At 46.9% G+C, this 19,812-nt stretch overlaps 1 protein-coding gene across 18 annotated transcripts in view; it reads left to right on the top strand.

Annotated features, from left to right (window-relative positions):
• The window catches only part of MYT1L (myelin transcription factor 1 like), a 427,780-nt gene that overhangs the window by 34,359 nt on the left and 373,609 nt on the right, over nucleotides 1–19,812 (top strand). For all 18 annotated transcript variants that reach the window (XM_078055898.1, XM_078055892.1, XM_078055900.1 and 15 more), the window contains exon 2: nucleotides 7,565–7,658. The gene's annotated coding sequence lies outside the window, so the exon portion shown is untranslated. The remainder of the gene's footprint in view (nucleotides 1–7,564; nucleotides 7,659–19,812) is intronic.

The following is a 19,812-nucleotide window of genomic DNA, read 5'->3' as shown; positions in this document are numbered from 1 at the left end:
GTGACTCCCGGGCTCCGGCAATAGCGCTCTGAAACCTTCGGCTCCCGTTTCCCTCAGAGCACTTGGCAGGGAGCTCCCACACAGAGACTGGCATTCTTCTTCCACTCCTTGGTGGCGTCCTTGTCCTTATTCTCCCCCAGCCCTGCTGTCCTGGCTAAGCTGTGTGGCGCCTTGGCATCACCGTGATGTGGGCGCTGCCGACAGAGCTGCCAGGCTGGGGTTCTCTGCTCCCCCACCACCCCGAGACCTCAGCGGCCATGAACCTGAGCCTCTGCTTCCTGGATTTGCGCTCAGCGACTTGATGTTTTTCCTGTGAGCAAGGTTGGCAAATGAAAGGGGCATCTTCAAGTTAGAGCAAGTGTGCTTCTGAGTGTGTGTTTCAGTGAGCACTGCCCTGTTTCTTCTCGCTTGCCGATTTTCTCACCTTGTCCCTCATTCTCTCTCTGGCTCTCCTGCCCCCAGACTTCTTCTTGATTGTTTTGCTTACACACTTAAGGTTAAATTGAGAAAAATTAATTGGAGAGAATAGTTGGTCAGTTATTATTCAGTACATCCAATTGACTGAAAGCAGACAGACTTTCTTGCGAGATGGACATGCTGACCCACCTTGTAACACTTTTCAATTACAAACATAAACTTTGTACTCACGTGACTTGTGCACAGGGCCGAGCGTGGCCCATGAGGCTGGGTCCCCATCCAGCTGCCTGGCCAGTGCCTCCGAGGCCTCAGGGTGCCCGGCCTGCCCACCCCAGACTGGCCACCTCTGGGTCCCCAGTACTCTCTCCCAGGTGCCGAGTCACAGTGGTGAGGGCCATGTGTGGTCCAGACATACATGGGAAATTAGAAATGGCAGAGACAATTTAGCTGGGGAATTTCCCAGAAATTCCTTAGATGGCCAAGTCTCAGTCTTCTGTGCCCCTTGTAACTTTTTCTCTAATTTCGGATTCATTTTTATGTAAGCCATTTGGGAATGGGATTGCTTTGCTATCCCATGCCATGGAGGCCCCCACCCGAGGAGAGCCACACACCTAGATGACATGATCGTGTCCGGTGTGGTGACAACCTGGGGTGAGCTCCCCCTGCCCGGCTACCCGGGGCGCCACCCCCAGGGCCCACACCCTCCTTTGCCTGCTCCCTCGTCTGAGGCGCTGGTCCTCTGCCCGCTGTGGACTGAGTCACCTCCTCCTGGCTCCACATCGGTGGGGGAGCAGGGGAGCCTCAGCCATGGCCTAGGCGCTGAGCGAGGCGCCCCGGGCGTTCACACGGTGGCCCCGCAGCCCTGCACATGTGGGGCTCTGGGACGGCCCCAGTGCACGGGCCACCCCTCTGTGCATTTTCCTCGAGCAACTTCAGAATCAGGCTTTTTTAAGTCTCAAGAGATTCTTCAGTAGACGCTTGAAGACCACGTTCAGAAATACTGAAAATGATTAAATACACTGTGACATAATGTTACACTCCTTCCCAAACCTGGGTGTGCAGAATCATCTAGTCCGAGGGTGGGCCCCTGGGTCAGAGCAGAGTGCACCTGCCCACCGGTCCTGTCGGTGAGCTCTCCTGAAACCTCCCTTGCCTCACAGAGTGCATGGACCGTGTCTCCATGCCCGGACTCGGGCCCCGAGCTCCTCCTGCCTCTGTTCTGGTGGAGTGGCTTTGTTCTTGCTCCGCGATGGACCCTTCCTGTTGCGTTCCCGGCTATTTAGGAAAAGGAGCCGGTGTCGTCCTCTTGGCTCGGCGTCCTGCCTCTCCTGCCCCAGAGTCGCTGTTTCAACTCTCTCCGGGCGGTAAATGCCGGCTGGATTAAGTCTTCTAAATCACAGGCCTAGGGGACTTCAGGTTTCAGCTCCCACCCGAAAAATCATGGGCTTTTACCTCTCCTCGTCCTGGGCCTGGGACACTTTCATCTTATATCATAAAGGGATTGAAGCTCAAATCACAAATCACCGTTTCATAGTCAAGAGATAGATAAGCCACAAACCTAGCAAAAACCTGGGAACAGGGCCCTTTTTTCTCTGATTTTTGGTTATTCTCACTTCTGCTGCTTCTGTGCCTCGTCCATGGTTTAGAGTTTTGCTTCTCTGAGCCTTCCTTAAAAATAGAAATTGTATACAGCTGTATTTTTTGTTACCAGCTTTCCCTTCTCTTTCCAGATTGATTTTCATGGTAGCCCTACAAGGTGAGTGGGGCGGGCGCCGTCATTGTACCCTCCCCTCGTTCTCGAGCAGGGGAGCTGGCTGGATTGTGAGGTGCAGGCTGCGGGAAGTGGCAGGAGATCGCTTCAAACCGGGGACGCTTTAGGTAGATGTTAAACCTTTCCTTTGAGCCCGTTGTTCTCAACCCTGGCTTCACATTAGGGTCACCTGGGGAGCTTTTTAAAAATACTGATGCCTGGGCTTCACCTCAGACCAATTAAATCACAGTCTCTGCAGGTGGATGTCAGTGCATTTTAAAAGCTCCCCAGGTGATTCTAATATGCATCCTGGGCTGGGGACTATGCTGTTTTCTTCCTTCCCCGTCAGAGGATGAACGTGGGGGAAATAGAGCCGGTCGTGTGGAAGGGCACATGGACACCTAATAGAATTTTGACATTCCAGTCTGGGTTCCTTAAATAGCCTCCCAATTGGTATGTACATATTGTAAGTAATTAAGCTTGAATGAGCCCCTTCCTTCATTGCTATCTTTATGCCCACATCAGTGTTGCATTTCCTGGAAATCACGGCGGAATCAGTACACTGTAGTCTTGCGTTCACACCGGGTGTAATAAAGCGCACAACAACGCCCTCGCCTTCCAGCAGAAGGCAGCTTTGGAGATCAGCTAGTCCAACGGCTTTTAAACTTTCATTAACGAAAACCCCCTTTTTAAAAAAATGGAAGGGGATGAGGTAGGAGCTGGGTCTCCGGACCTCCCAGGTTGGTTCTGCCCCAGCTGGTCTCCCGGCCGTCTGTATGCGGTCAGTGGTTGGGGCCCTGGGCGCGCGCAGACGCAGAGACCGTGGCTGGAAGGCAAGTTCTCGGGGGTTCTGGTTGGACTGCTGGGGACCCTGGAGCGAGCAGGTGCTGCACGTCAGCCTGGGCCCTGCCCCTTTGCCCGCGTGCCGGGCTTGCGGCCGTGTGGCTGCCCTCACGTGCTCATGCGTGCTGTGATGCTGGGTTGCCAAGCCAGTGTCAGAACATAAATACCCTGCCTCCGTCCGGGATCCCAAGCCTGACTTGCAGAGGTCTTCCCCGGGGAGCAAACTTCCCTGCACTGCACGCCGTCCTCCTCCTTCCCGGTGCCTCCCGCCTCCACCTCCGGGGCCCCTGTGGGCGGTGGGTTAGGGTGGCTCTGTCTATGCCCTGACACAGGGGAGGTGGGGGTCTGGGGATTGCTGACTCTGCAGGAAATTAATTGGATCTACATCTAAATCTCATTTTTGTGTCTCCTCAGACAATACTAAGAAAGGCACATAATTTCTCAGGTGTCAAATGCTTTCAAGTGTCTGTCGTGTGTCACCCCGTTTAGAGGAGAGGTTCGCTCTGTTCCGTTCAGCCTGCTTCTGTTCCCCTGGCCGCACCCCTGAGTCAGATTTCCACTGCAGACCATCGAGCAATGTCACAGGAGATCTTACTCCAGTCTCACGAGAAGGTGCCGGCTGAGTTAACTCGGCGCAGAGCTGGTTGTTAGGATCTTTTTTTATTATTGTTGCTATAGGCTGCAGCCATATGTTCATATATTTGAAGCTGTTCTGTGTTTACTTTTTGCAGCCCAGCCTTTCCATGAGGTATATGTGGAAATTAGCTCACTAAATCTAACTACCCTGGCCTGAAAATATAATAATAAGCAAATAGCACCTTTTTAAAATCAAGAGCAAGGACCACTATATTGCTCCCACACTTGAAGTGGTGGGGGGGGGGATATTATAAGCCTGAAAAAGATGCAAATAAATAGAAGTTTACATATTATGTAATAATTTAGATTTATAATAAACACCAAGAAGCAAATTTTCAGGCCCCTATGCAGAAACGCTGCCAGCCTGAGACAGAACCTGCCCAATCCCATTAGCCGGACGCTGGCACCTGTCAGAGTCTTAGTAACTAACTTTAAGAAGCTGTAAACTTTGAGAAGATTATAAACCTAACACTCCTGAGGCTGACTTGAGTATATTATACTGTCCTCTAGCAAGAAAGTGTCCACTCTGAGCATTTGTATTTGGCTCTATTCTGATAAAAACTCAAAATGTAGATCATTGTAAAATGAACCTAGTAAGTGAGACTCTAGATCAGCACTGTCCAATAGGAATATAATGCAAGTCACAAAATTAAGTCTGTAATGTTACCTTTCCCAACATATATTAAACTAAATAAAAATAAGCAGATGAAATTAGTTTTAATAATATATTTAACCTATAATGTTATCATACTCATAGGTAATCACTATGCATGTATTAATGGGTGATTTTATCTTCTTTTTTTCATAGTGCCCCCTGGTATTTTGCAATTATAGCACATCTCAGCTGAAACCAGCCACCCTCCAGTGCTCAGGAGCCCACGTGGCTGGGGACAGCACAGGTGTGGCTGGGCCAGATAACAAGAAACCTCTTATTAAAGTCTTCCCAAGATTTTGCTTTGTCTAGGTATATGACGATTTTATTTTTTAAAAAGTGACCTCTGATTTTATTGAGGATTTAGCGTGGTGCTTAGGAGCACATGCTGAAGAATTAGATTGTCAGGGTTTGAATCCAGTTCTACTGTTTACAAACTCAGTGATGTTCCGCCAGGTGTTTAGCCTCTGGGCCTCGTTTTTGTCACCTGCAGAATCAGTGTTGAAACCCACCTACCTTGCCACGAGGATTACATACAACAATGCACGTTCATTACTTAGCACATTCCATGTCTCTGTTTCTAGGTCTTTGTAAATATATCTTCCCTTCATTGGAAAATGAACCATAGCATAGATCTCAGAAAATGAAATGAAATGACATATGTAATGATAAATCTGATGTCTATTTTGGGAAGGTTACAGAAAGGGATAAGTAAATATCCTGCACCCTGATGTCCTTCTCCATCAACGTCCAGTATGTTAAGTTCCAAGGTCAAAATTGTGGAGTCAACGTGGTTAAAGTTGTCGCTGCTTTGCTGTTATAATTTCCACAGAAAGTGTATTGCTTCTCCTCTGTTGAAAGTGGTAAACTGATGCAGAAATAACTACAATTTTTTGTTTAAAAGATACATATTAATCAGAATATTCGTATGAATTTAAAGACCAAATTCCCTAACTCACAGGTAACTAAAGCTTCATCGTAGAGGTCAAAAAGTGTCTAATCTGATATTCCCACTTTAGAAATGAGAAACCCTTCCGAAAGCTTTTGAAATTCTGTCGTTTTTTCCATTCACAGGAATTACATTATTCATATTTTTAGATAGACTTAAAAAAATAAAAGCCTGGGACGGGCCCATGCTCATTCCTGCTTCTTTAAATCATGTAGTTTTGAGCATCTGCACAGGTTGTAAACTCAGCCTTTCCCATCAGAGCCAGGATGCTGGTTATAAGGACCTGCAGGAAAAACGGGAAAGACAATGGACCAAATACGTTAGAGTCTAGTCAGTTCTTTCCAACATTTCAAAACCCGTACCCTGTTTCGATACACTTAAAGTCATGTAAACTTCTATAGACCTACTGAGTTTTTTTAAAAAGAAAGATAATCGACTAAACACAAATTAAAGCAGTGGTAATGTCAGGTGCGATGAGTTCTGTACACACACGCACACTCATGCACATGCCTGTATCTACATGTGTCCTCACGTGACCACATGAGCATTAATTCTGTTCGTTTGCCACAAACTTCTCTAAGTGGAGTGGGAGATAGAACTCAGCAACGTTGTGTTTGACACCGAGCCTGTCCCCTGGCGAGCCCCCTTCCCTCCCTGCCCTTGGGGTTATGCGGCCCTCCTCGCCCCGTGCACAGAACCATCCAGAGGAGGGAGGGAGAGCAAGGCCCCCGTGTGTCCTGGCTCCACCCCTCAGAGCCAGCTCAAGTGCACCTCAGTCGGCTGGTCAGTGTCCTGCTCAGCACAGGTGACCTCGCCTGCCCTGCGCCGGGACAGGGAGCCCTTTGGGGCCGCTTAGAACCATCAGAACATTTGCTTCTGACTCAAGCTAGGCAAGCATGCTCTGACCACAGTAGAAACTAGAGTTAATGTCATTTTCGGTTATAAAGTAAGATCACAAGGCCTGAAATTCTCATAAGTAGCTTCTAATGGGTTCTTTGTTTTATTTTTCCCATTTATTAGAAATTGCCAGAAACTTGATATCCTCGTGACTCCTTTTAAAAGTGTGCACGTTTCATTTGATTTGGGGGATGATCTAAAACGTCCTCCACACTTAATAGCAATGATGTTGTCCCGAAGACACAAGGAAATGTTCCTGCATGTGAGCCAGGGAGGGTTCGCAAGGACTAAATGTTTCCTTCTAAAAGAGCAAAAAACTCAGGATTGGTGTTTTAGTGTGTCTGGGACATTGGAGGGCAGCCTGGAGACGTAGAAAGAACGATAGAGTCCGAAGGAGCTGGTCTTGTATCCCGGCTGTGTGTCTCTGCATCACAGAACATCTTGAACCAAAGCAAAATGGGAATAATACCTCCTGTCTTGAGAGTGAGATGGGATTGTGGGCCCACAGCCTCTAACGCAGAGCCTGGCTTCTCACGGCCAGTCAGTAATGACAGCGACCGTCCGCGCTGTTCTTAGCAAGCTCTGCGGTCTCCTCACTTCATCCGTGGAAAGCGAGACTCTGGGCGGGCTGTAAAGACCCAGGGGGAGGGCATCCCAGGTAGAGGCACAGAATAGAAGCAAAGTTGAGAGCGTAGAATTTCATGTTTCATATTTCCTCCCACAGAACTGCTAAAATTGGAATGAATATGGTTGGTGGTTAGAAAAAGTTGAATTAATGTTCCAAAGGAATTCTTTTCCCTTCTTTCCCTTCCATGCCCCCACTTCTCTGAGTAAACCTAGAAAATAGGAAATATCAGACTTCCTTCCTTCCTCACCCCATCTTTCTTTATTCCATTTATCTAGATCTTGGGCTTCCACTGTAGAATTAGTCCTTGTGTGGCCTTCGGCAAGCAACCTGATTCTGAGATTCTTATTTGATCCCTCCTGCTGCCATATTTAGAGCTGGCGTGCTCACTCTGGGGGTCCAGAACCTTCTGTGCATGATTGTGATGACTCCCTCATGGGCCGGCGGTGTCCCGGGCACCTGAGCTCGTCTCTGACCCGTGTCCCTTTGTTGGTGGTCTTTGTACAGAGGCCAGAGACCTAAGGACTGAGCGAGTGTCACACACCTGTCCTTGCTCTCTGATTTTTATTAAAGAGCGGACTTCTATTTCGAAGGCACTACAGCTCTGAAGGCTGCAGTGGGGGTGTGTAGCTCCAGGACGGTGCTCGAGCTGAACGGCAGTGCGTGTGATGCGTGTGCGCACGCCTTCACTGGCTCAAGGAGAGTGGCATCCGTGTAGGGAACCCTCCATTCCCATCAAATCACAGGGACGATCTCAGTTCCATTAACCACATCTCCTGTCCTCTCTTTGTGCAGAGAAGCTCACGCGGAGGCCGAGGCCGAGGTGCACGCAGCCACCGTCTGGATACCTGTGCAGTCGCCGCCGACATCTGAAGAGTCCCCGAGCGTGGTATGTTCGTACAAACAGGGCCTTGTGCTTTGCTAGGAATGCGAGGGGTGTTACCTGAAAACAAGAATCTGGGATGGGCTGTGCCTGATGTCGAACTTGGTCAGCTGAGAAAGGGGCTCTTCTCTACCGGTACTTCGTACTGTTTTTGACGTTGAGATGCTTCAATTTCACCTTCTTCTTCAGTTGATTAAATATGCACCGGTTAAAGTGGTACATCCGCTGTCACTGTTTCCTGTATCTTTAGGCTGATGAGAGCTTTGTGTGCAGTCTAAGTGTCTCAGAAACCAAATCAAACCGAGGGCATTAACCAAAATGCATATTTATATGTCAACATAGTGTTTCTAAGTTCTTCATGTTTCATTCTTGATATTCATTCATGTGGTGCCTGGTAAGTTTCAGGCAGCTTCTGCTCAGATCCTGTCCCTGGGACCTCATACTTACTCCGCAGCGTGGTTGGTGGAGAGGAGAGCGCCGCACGAGCCCCCGTTGACCTGTACGGGCTGGTGTTCCCTCCGTCTCCCAGAGACAGCCCGTGACACACTCGGAGTGTGCAGGGCAAAAGTGACGTCTTTGGAAATGTGTTTCCTTGTGAGAAAGTCCCCTCTCCTGCTGATGACTTGTCCCACACAGAGAGACATGTCATCACTAATAATGCTTCACACATGTCACATGCTTGCTTCGTGTGGGGCACATTGTGTAGCTTCTGACTCGTCCTCCTTTTCAATCCTCCTGAACCCTTGAAAAGGACGTATCTTCACCCCCTTGCAGACGTGATGACACCAGGGCTGGGGCAAAGGGCCAGCTGGCCCAGGGGACACCTGTTTCCAGTGATTCACCCAGGACTGCCGCCGCGTTGTGTTCCTGTGGTGGCTTTATTCCATGGTGGCACATCCTAGACCGTCACTCGTAACTCCCAGAAAATGTATCTTGAGACATAATTTCATTAATTTTCAACTCTCTTCATGAGTAGTGTAACCTTGACTAGAGCACGTTGGAGAGCTCTGTCCCCATCCTGTGACCTTGAGGCACACACTCGACCTTTCTGGGTCTCTGCTTTCTCTTCCAGGGATGAGCGGGTGGGATTGAAAAATGATACTCTTGCAAATAAGACCAATCAAATCCCCATCAAGACTGTCAGAAATGAGCCAACATTCTCTATTTACCACACAGTTAATTTGTAATTGTGAATTGCACATTTTCAAGGCCCCTCTCTAGTCTCCCTCACCTTTTGGGAGCAGCATTATCAGGAACTGATGTTCTAAATGTTGTCATTCCTGCCAACATCACATTGCTGGAGAGCTAGAGAGACGTTTTAATTTTAGTTTTTGTTACATAATTAGTATTTGCCCATTGTAGAGAATTAGAATATTCTACTGAATATATATATTCTATGTACCTACCTCATAAAAAAGTTAAAATACTGAAAATACCAGAATTCTGTGGTAACTACCATTAATAGGTTGGTTCAAAATTTTTTGCAACTGTTTTCCTTGCACACGTAATTTTAAATTAAGATGGATTATATATATATGTATATATATATAATTTTGTTCTTTACTCCTTTTTTACTTTATGCATATACATATCTTTCTATATCAATAAATACATTTTTGTAACATCATTTTCCATGATATATAGTATTCCATTTTGTGGCTGTGCTAAATATATCTAACAGATCCTCTCTTATAATTTTGTCAGTGGGCTCTTTAAATGTTGCTTTATAAAAAAAGTTAATGACCAATCTTTTAAAACTTTTTACATTGTTAATTGTCCCCTTAACATAAATTCATAGTGCTGTAGCTGGCTCGGAGGATATGTACATGTTAAGGCTTTTGAGAAGGATAAGGCTTTTAAAATGCTCCTTCATTCTTATGTCTTGTCCTGTGACGGCGTAACCTCTGTGAGTCTAAACACAGCTCGAGACCCGTGGTCTGCCACTCCACATACAACTTTTAGGAATCTGACCTTGAGGAAAAGTAATCTACTAGAATGAGATTTTTATTTCAATATATACTCTGAATCCCAAGAACTCAGTTCCAAATCTTACGCTTTTGTTCTCTTGTTCATAAATTAATTTGACATGTGAAGTACCTACCATGTGTAAGGCATGAACTTAGGCGCTGCTCATACGTGAATGGCAGGATGTAGCCCCTACTTTTGAGGAGTTCAGCTTTTGGTGATGGAATGCACACTTACATTGAGTGCCAGATACAGTACGAAAAACACAATAACAAATCTGCTTTAAAAAATATAATCTCAGGGGTGCCTGGGTGGCTCAGTCAATTAAGCATCTGACTCTTAATCTCAGCTCAGGTCTTGACCTTGGGGTTGTGAGTTGAAGCCCCATGTTGGGCTCCATGCTGGGTGTAGAGCCTACTTAATATATATATTTATATATATATTTATATGTTTTATATATTTAATATACATGAAAATAATCTCAAATATATATATAATCTCAAATATGTATATATACAATCTCAAATATATTATAAATATATTATGTAATTATATATATAATTTCGGTGTTAACCATTTAACACAGTGACCATGATTATTCTTAATGTGTAACCCTGTTTCCAACATCCACAGCCATTAGGGAAAGACCGCATCACGCTCGCGCCGCCGTACCACAGAGGGCACTGTACCAACGCTCTGTGCCCCCGCCAACCCTGAAAGGGAGCTTTTCTATTGCTTTCTTGACTACTGCTAGAAGTGGATAGCCTACCACTCAGCAAGGTGGTCCATCCCGTTGTTGGATTGTGTTAATGGTTGGAACGTTATTCATAATATTCTTGAGGTGAAATTACCATTTGACATTAGGTACCTATTGTTCTTAGCTTTAGCTTCTGGAGACGTATAGAACAGGTTCAACTCAATCCAATTCAAGGGATATATTTTAAGACTCTGCTATGGTCGGGAACTGTTCTAACTGCTGAGGACTCATTTCTATTTCATATGACAGTATTTCAAATATTTGATGGTTGTTATATTTTCCTAAATATGCAAGTTAAAGTACTTACCATTTCCAAGGGAATGGGACTGTTACTCCATGAAACCTGCTAAGTTTCTATAAATCCATAAATTTGGACCTCAATTCTTGACCACATAGGCTAATGGGGGAGATTCCCCCAACTGACCTTGGAGACGGAGATGGCCCCCAACTTCGTACAGATTCCTAAAGATTTTGTTAAAAAGGAAACAAAAGTCATTTGCCCAAAACTCTCAGTGATAGTGACAGGAGAGCCTTGCCGTGGTGTGGGAATCTAGTGTAAGAGGTAAGCTGACCTGAAAATGGGACAGCCTAGGTGTCTGTCCCACATCTGCCACTTTCAGCAAGCCACTTAGCTTCCCTCGCTTACTTCATCTGCAAAATGAAGGAACTCTAACCCCACAGTTGTGGGTCGGAGCCCCATGCTGGGGGGCCTGGGCTTGGCTTAGGCACGCTGATGGCTCTGAGAGTGTGGGTTTGTTTTCTGGAAGAGTCTTTGCACACATGCTGCAAATGTGTGGTCCCAATGGAGGACACGTCTGTGGTGTGACTCTGGCCCGTGAGGTTGACATGCATTAACTGACCTAATCCTCAAACAGCTCTTTCAGGCAGGAAAAATCATCCCCATTTCACAGAGGAGAAAGCTGAGGCAGAAGGTTATGTCATGTGCAGCAGGTCAAATCAAAGAGGCAGAGCCTGGGCTTAAGGCACCCAAGTCTCAGCTCCCAATGTCCACGGTGCACGCCAAACCATACACTCCAATTTGTTCTCCATCATCTGGTTGTCTTGGAGATAAATACCTACTAATACCCACTGTATTGATAAGCAAAAATATATAAACAACAACAAAAACACATCAATCCACACATATGTGAACTACATGCTCCAGATAGGAAATGAGGTTTAACCAGTCATTTTATGGTTGTTTCACTAAAATGGCCAAATTTGATTTTACGTGAGCATGAATATTATATGCTTGAAATTCTCCTTCTATGAAGATAATCTTCTCAGAAAATTTAATGCTTCTATTTTAGTCCACGAATACTTTTGGTGTTCATGAATATTGTCTTACTTTTTATTCTCAAGTTTTCTGGCTGGTTATATTTATTTCTTCATTTTCTCCTTTGCTGATACTTATTTTCACTAATTCCTGTATCTATTTATCTTATATTTACCTAACTTTACCACGTCGAGGCTTTGGTCTCATTTACCTGTTACCCCATCCCTGACTCATGTCATGCGTGTCTCTGCTCCTCTAACAGGCAGATCACGTGCGTGCAGCCCGCTCACCATGCCTGCTGCCCACTCATCGTAGTTCACGTCCTCTGATTAGAAGGAGTGAGCCTGGGCATTGTCCAGTGTCTAGGGCCCCATGATTTGAGGGTAGGAATCAAACCCTCATAAACATGTTGGCAGAAGGGAAACAGAGGGAACGGGCCAGCCAGTGTGGAGGCGAGGCTGGCTGGTGGGAAGGCAAGTGGGCCACCACGCAAGGCAGCTGGGGGTCTGCACAAGAGTCTCATTTCCTTTCTTCCTTCTTCCTTCTCCATGCTCCTCCCCTTTCTTCTTCTTGTACATCAAGAGGCAGAATAAGGAGAGGGTAATACAGGACTGGGGAAGGGGAGAAGACAGCATTGCATCCACCCTGCAGGCTGAAGTCCAGCACCAGTAAACACTGTCAACCCTCCTAACCTGCAAGCCTTAGAACACAGGGAGTTCTGTCTTCTGCACCCAGACCAGAAGCCCGTCGTGGACTCCACAGTCCCAGCGGGCAGGGAATAAATCCAGCTTCTTCCTCTGTCACCTGGGGGTAAATTTCTTCTCTGTGCCTATTTTCTCATCTGGAAAACATGGGTGATAATAGTCCAGACCTCACAGAATTATTGGGGAGAGCGTGTGCATTCTTTCGTGTAACACGTTACCTGTGAGCCACTCATACGTGCCTCATGCAGAGCAGAGTGCCCGCGTGAGGTGGTGGTCAGCACACACACAGAGGTGGGACTTCTGTGTTTGTTCTCCACTGGGAATCTGTCATACTGGCAATTGCTGCGAGAAAAAGCCCTTAATTTTGTACACGAAAACACTTTGGAATTAATAGTTATCTTTTGGATTTTAAAATCAAAGCCAGATTGATTTGATAATTAGTGACTTTTCTGTGACTTGTAACTTTGAATATATTTCTAAAGGTATTTAAAGACATTATATAAAAATGGGCTTTTAAATTTTCTAGGAATATGATTTTTTTTTTCCTGCAAAGGATAGCTTAATCAATTAGACAGTTTAGCCACACACTGACTATATCTTGAACATTTTTTAATGCTTTTTTTCTTTCCGTACTGCTCTGTTTCCCAAGTTATTTAATCCCTAACTCATAGCTATTCTAGGAAAGGAATCCATATTGGGGGTATGGACAATTGTCTTCAAAAGAACCCACTTCCACTGGTAAACAAAGTAAAGGTGTCTGTAACATGAAAATGCACATACTGGGAGCTCTGTGGTTTTCCCCATCCTTGCTGTCTCCCCTCAGGATGTGGTCTGTGTTTCCTTTCCCTCCAAGTTGGGGTCTCCTCTAGAGGTCTCCTTATCATTTCAGTTGTGTCACTAGTTAAACATAACGTGGTTTCCACCAGGCTCATGTTTGAGCGACGGCTTTGTACCAGCTGAGGAGGGAGGGCAACACAGGCAAAGACGAAACCTCCTGGGAAGTTACTCAGGACGTAGCAGGTGAGACCGGAAGCAGACACAGCGAGTGTTTGGTGCCACACACAGGCGCTGTGAGGGCTGGAGGGATGGCACTCATTTTGAAGCACGGAGATGGGAGGGTTTCTTGGAATGCATGGATTAAATAGACTGTGACATAATAGGGAGAAAAGAAACAGTCAAGCAGAGGTAAAAACAAGGGGGGGGGGATATGAAATGTAAGTAGCATCCTTTGCACACACGTGTGGAGAGGATGAGATTCAGTGCACTGTCACTCCCATTCTGCCCTCCCTAACTTTTCTGTGGCTCGGTGGCTCACGGTGGGCAGAAGACCCCCAGCATGAGGAACATACAGAACAGGAGGATGTTGAGATGACCGCGGGGGTGCAGAAACTAGCAACAAAAAGACTACTCGTGTCCTCTTCTTGTTCCCTTGTGTCCTCTGATCGCCCGGCCTTAGATTGGTGATGTCATCCCCCTGTATTTGCAAAAGGACTTTTTACATCAATGGGCACATTTGTAAAATCCAAAAAAAACTGCCTGATCCCTATCCTAATAAGTTATATAATTCTGGTTAGAGGAATAGAGAACACTCAGTTAGGCACCGATAACCTAGATCTTAACTAAACTGGGGTGGTATGGGCTTAGTTAGTCCTCAGGTCTGTCACAGTGGATGTGGTTAGCAGGTGTCCGTGGGGCCTGGGCTCTTCCCACGGGAAGGTGCCATGAGGACGTGGCACAGTGTGTGCCCTGCCTAAGGTCACAGTCCCTGTGGCTTACTGGCACAGTGGGTGAATTTTTCTAACTTCAATTATACACAAACCCTGATGAATAGAAGTGCTCATTATCTTTAAAGGAAGCCTGAACCAGACGCTGAGCACCTCTGTTGTGTCAGACACAGCTGCGTGTGGAGCCCCAGGCACAGGTCTTTGGGTGCTCACACTCCTCCAGCAAACACACAGATGAGCAAAACACAGCCCATGCTAAGCCACAGCAGGGACACAAGGTGCTGGGTGGAGGGGAGATCGGTGAGGGAGGATGGGAGAGGTGCATTCGAGAATGGCATTGAGGAACAAGTAGGGGTGTTCCAAAGCAGAGGAGGGGCAAGAACTTCTTCTTTACCAGGGAACAAGGGGAGCGCAGCACTATGGTGTAGAGAACATGCAGAGCAATAGGCTGACATGTGGGTAGGAAGGACATCATCCCATGCCAAATCGTTCAGCATTTGTCTGATAGGCAACAGAGAAGGGCATTAACTGTACCAGTAGAGAGTATTCAAGATACACTTGAAATAAAGAGGAGAGAGTTCCTGGATCACACCGACAAGGTGGAGAAGACCCCTCAGAGGAGCATTTGTGTTTCTATGATGTCAACATGATATAGCATGAAGCATAGTGGTCAGTGTCCGAGACCATGCCTGGTGGCTCTGTGCCTTCAGGGAAACCACCCTCCCCCTGCGGGCTTTGTTGTTCTCATTCAAATAGCTGGACCAGTGTCCCTATTGGGGGTATTGAGTACTGATGCTTGGAGCGTCACACAAGTGGGAAATTAGCACCCTAGGACCAGGGGCAGCCCACAGTGCTGAAGCAACAGAATGCAGAACAGAGTTGAAGGAAATTAACTGTATTCTCTTCAGGTTCAACCAATACTTTAAGATGGAATTACTGTACAATATGGCTCTATCTACTTGATATTCTCAAACACATAGCTCACTTTCACATCTCTGCTATATAATGCACACATATGCACACACATGCACACATGTGTACACACATGTGTGTACACATAAACACATATGCTTTATGTGTGCGCACATGTACATTTATACATGTGTGCACATATGTGCACATGTGTATGCACACGCATGTGTGCACTTCAAACAGGGCATACACACACATTCAGGTGTGCACACTTATGCACACATACATGTGTACAGGTATCGTGTCTAAGTGTACACACATGTGCACATGCATGTACATTGCATGCTCACGTGAACACTCATGCACACATGCGTGTGTACATGTATTATGTATACAGTTATACACATACACGTGTGCATGCATACACATTGCATGCTCGTGTGAACACTCATACATACATGTGTACATGTATTATGTATACATGTGTGCACATATACACATGTGCACATGCATACACATCACATGCTAATGTGTATACTCGTGCACACATATATGTGTGTATTTTGTGTATTTGTGTGCACATATACATACACATGCATATATATACACACATATACATACACACATACACATCATATATGACACACACATGCAAACCCTTTGATCCCTTTGCAAGCATAGTTCCTCAGCAGAACCCCAGCCACCCCTCCCGGTGCAGCTCAAAGATACATGCACAGCTTCGCCTGCCCTCCAGAGCGCCCCAGGTACCGTCATCCCCCCGAGCCAGAGCACCCCTACCTGTTGCTCTCTCGCAGTGCCCTCTCCTGCTCCTGCCAGCACACTGACCTTGCTCTTGCATGACGATCAGCTGTCCTTGTTTGGCCCCTCCCATCACAGAGCAGGGTCACGGCTCTCCACGCGCAGTCCCTGGGGGTCTGGTGGAATGACCCCAGCCCCAGCCTAGGGCTCTGGCGTGACTCTGCTCACGGACATACTGGGGGGGCTCTCACACCTGAGGATGTGCCCATTCTTTCTCTGAACCACACATTCAGAGTTCTTTAGGAGTTCTCTGTGACAATAACCGCAAGGAGACTGTTACGTACGCAAAGTGATGCCATTAAGACGCCACATACTGTGTGTTTGCTGCCAGTGTTCATATGTAGCATTTACTTCGAAGAGCACTTTAATCACATAGACCTTTCTCAGACTCAGAAATTACTCACAATTTGGGATTACTGAAAATAGAAGTTTAGAGTTTCTACATTTGAAGAGTGATTAATAATGTCCCTTTCCCTGATTCTCCTAATTTTTTTTGGAAGAAAATTTAATTTATGTTATAAATAAATTATATTTGAGCACTTTGAATACGTGAATTTTCCTTCCTTCCTCCCTCTATCCCTCCATCCCTCCTTCCTTCCCTTTACTTTTATGCAAACATATGATACATTTATCATTCCTCTATACTCATTTCATAATTATTTGGTTCACGTTCTGAGAGGTCTTGTTATCACATTTTTTATTTTAATGAGAAAGGAAAAGGTTTAAAATTCCAAAAGAAGACGGATACTAATTTTCACCCACAGTAATGTTCTCATGGGTTGATGGAAAGCAACACTTGTACGTAACTCCCTCACATCCTGACGTTCACAGAGCAAGAACAGCGACTGTCTTTCCTGGCATTTTTTTCTTCTTATAACCCAATTCCTCCATAATGATCTGTCAAACTTGTAGCAAACTAGAGTTAATGGCTTCTGCCCCTGATTCTGCTGCTTGGGGCACCACCAGCTCGGCATGCTGTGGGGCTGTGTGTGCGCTGTGGGCCGACTAGGGCCTGTCTCCCACCAGAGACTAGCTCTGGGTCTGATGCACCAGGAAAAAGCCCAATTCCTAGAAGGATTACTTTCTGGGGAGATGGAAACCTTTACAGATTAAAAATTTAGTCTTTCAGACAAGATAGATTCAAAAAGCTACAAAAAAATAATCACCCCAAATCCTGAAGGAATATAACGGGCTTGGAAAGGTCTCTTTTCCATTCCACACGCACACTGTCCTCTCTGGCCCCGAACTTTTATTTATTGGTTGTTACCCTTACGTCTTTTGATCCTTATGTAAAATCCCCTTTCTTAGTCTGTTCTTTTTTCTTAGAGTTGAGGTTTTCCCGAGCGACTAGATGTTATTAACTTCATTTTCTTGGAGAAGGCCATGGAGCAAGGAGGGGCAGGAAGGCTGGGGTCTGGCATCCCCGGGAGGAGTGGCTTGAGATTCCGGGACAGGGACAGACAGAGGTGATGGCCGGGCCGCGGCGAAGGCAGAGCTAGCGGCATGAGGCGGTCTAACATGCGGCCTTGGAAGCATGTGGCCGAGGAAGGGGAAGGACATGCACACGGGGGGAGGTCTGCCAGGCGGGACATGGTGGGTGAGCATCTACTGGCAGAGAACAATGACCCTACAAGACGCCTGAGGAAAAGGAGCTGAGAGGTGCTGGGGCCCTAGAGCATGTGGTCCCCAAGAGTCAGGCTTGGCTTACCTAAAGATAGAGATGAAAGGCCCACCGGCAGCTGTGGGAAGTGAGGACACCCCACCCTGTAGGGCAGGCAGGGTCCTCTGGCACAGAGCTTCAGGTCAGGCAAGAAGGGGTGAGGATGGGGGCTGTGCCAGAGGCAGCCCCAGGTCCAGAGTGAGTGGGGGCTGGCGCTGGGGGGTGGTGCCTGGCTGTTGTGGTTCTGGGGGGGCGTGAAGGCACTGCCTGGCGGCCTAAATGGTGAGAGCCGGGAGGCGGGCAAGACCACGCAGGACCTGCTGAGTTCATTGTAGACCATGCACACTGCAAATGCATAAGTACAAGGAATATTAATTGTGAAGAGGCTCTTGTGTTCGCCCTTGGAAAGCCCTTGAATTGTGATAGTTCCCTGTGAAGATAGTTACTGTGCACCCACCCAATTACTACAAAACACTACTGTATGCCCCCCCCAGAATTAAGAGGCTGAAACCTTTACCCCCAAATGTGAGTGTGTTTGGAGGTAGGGCTTTTAGGAGATCATAAGATTAAGTGAGGTCAAAGGGTGGCATGATCTCATAGGGCCTGTGTCTTTGCAAGAGGAGGGAAACTCATCAGCACTTGCTCTCTCTGCACATGGAAGAAAGACCAAGTGAGGACCCAGGCAGAAGGTAGTGATCTGCAGGCCAGGTAGACAGGTCTCACCAGGAACCAGAGGTGCCCACGCCTCGCTCCCGGACCTCCAGCCTCCAGGTCTGTGAGAAAATAAATCTGTGTTGTTTCAGCTGCATGGCCACGTGTCTTGTTACAACAGCCCGATCGCACAAATGTAACTGTCTCACAAGGGCCTCGGCTCAGGAGGGGCTGTGGTTGCAGACCTCTCCTGGTTTCTCCGGAGCAAATTAAGACAGTTCCTCCTCTAACGATCTGTGATGAGAAGCGTGAGTTCCTAAATATTCCTAATAATACTATGTAACAGTAGTGTACGGAGTCTTTTTTAAATGGGCTGGGGAGAATTTTGATTCATCAAGTTCTCATGTCCTATCATTGTTAATGTGCGCAAACCTTGTTTTATGAATTCAAGACACTTTCTCTCATTAACTGGAATAACTAAGTCGAGTGCCCCATGGCATGTCCTCAAATATGTGTTCTTGGTCTGTATTGTTACTCATTTGGGGGTTCACCAAAGTTCTAATTTAAAAATCCACATTCTAAGTACTCTGTTCACTTATGAACTGACCAAGAATGTAGAAGCTAAATAAAACAAGAAAAGGTCACCTGTTTATCTTTGCTATATGTCAGAACCCTTCACATGGGATATATTGCATGTGCAAGCACACACACACACACAGACACACACAAGTGCACACACAGGCACATACACGGGGCACACCCACAGGTGCACACACACAGGCGTGCACACACACAGGTGCACACACACAGGTGCACACAGGCATGCACACAGGTGCACATACACGGGCACACACACAAGCACACATACAGCATATACCCAAGCGCACACACAGGTACACATATAAGCACACACAAGCACATACACAGTTGCACACACACAGGTGCACATACACAGGCATACACACAAGCATGTACACAGGTGCACACACAGGCATATACATAGGTGCACACACAGGCACATACACAGGGGCATACACACAGGTGCACACACAAGCATGTACACAGGTACACACACAGGTGTGCACACAAGCATGTACACAGGTGCACACACAGGCGCACACAGGTGCACACACAAGCATGTATACAGGGGCACAGACAGGTGCACACACAGGCGTGCACAAGGCATGCACACAGGTGCACACACAGGCACATACACAAGCATATACACACAGGCACACACAGGTGCACACACAGGCGTGCACACAAGCACACACACAGGTGCACACACACAGGTGCACACAGGCACACACACAGGTGCACACACACAGGTGCACACAAGCACACACACAGGTGCACACACAGGTGCACACAAGCACACACAGGTACACACAGAGGTGCACACAGGCACACACACAGGTGCGCACACACAGGCGTGCACACAGGCACACACACAGGTGCACACACAGGTGTGCACATAAGCACACACACAGGTGCACAGAGGCATACACACAAGCATGTACACACAGGCACACACAAGTGCACACACACAGGCACACACAGGTGCACACACAGGCGCGCACACAGGCATGCACACAAGCACACACAGGTGCACATACACAGTTACACACACAGGCACACACAGGTGCACACACAGGCGTGCACACAGGCACGCACATGGGTGCACACACAGAC

This window comes from Halichoerus grypus, chromosome 10 (assembly GCF_964656455.1).
Source record: "Halichoerus grypus chromosome 10, mHalGry1.hap1.1, whole genome shotgun sequence".
Taxonomy (NCBI): domain Eukaryota; kingdom Metazoa; phylum Chordata; class Mammalia; order Carnivora; family Phocidae; genus Halichoerus; species Halichoerus grypus.
Note: the sequence above shows the minus strand (reverse complement) of the source record. Positions and strands in the feature narration are given on the sequence as shown.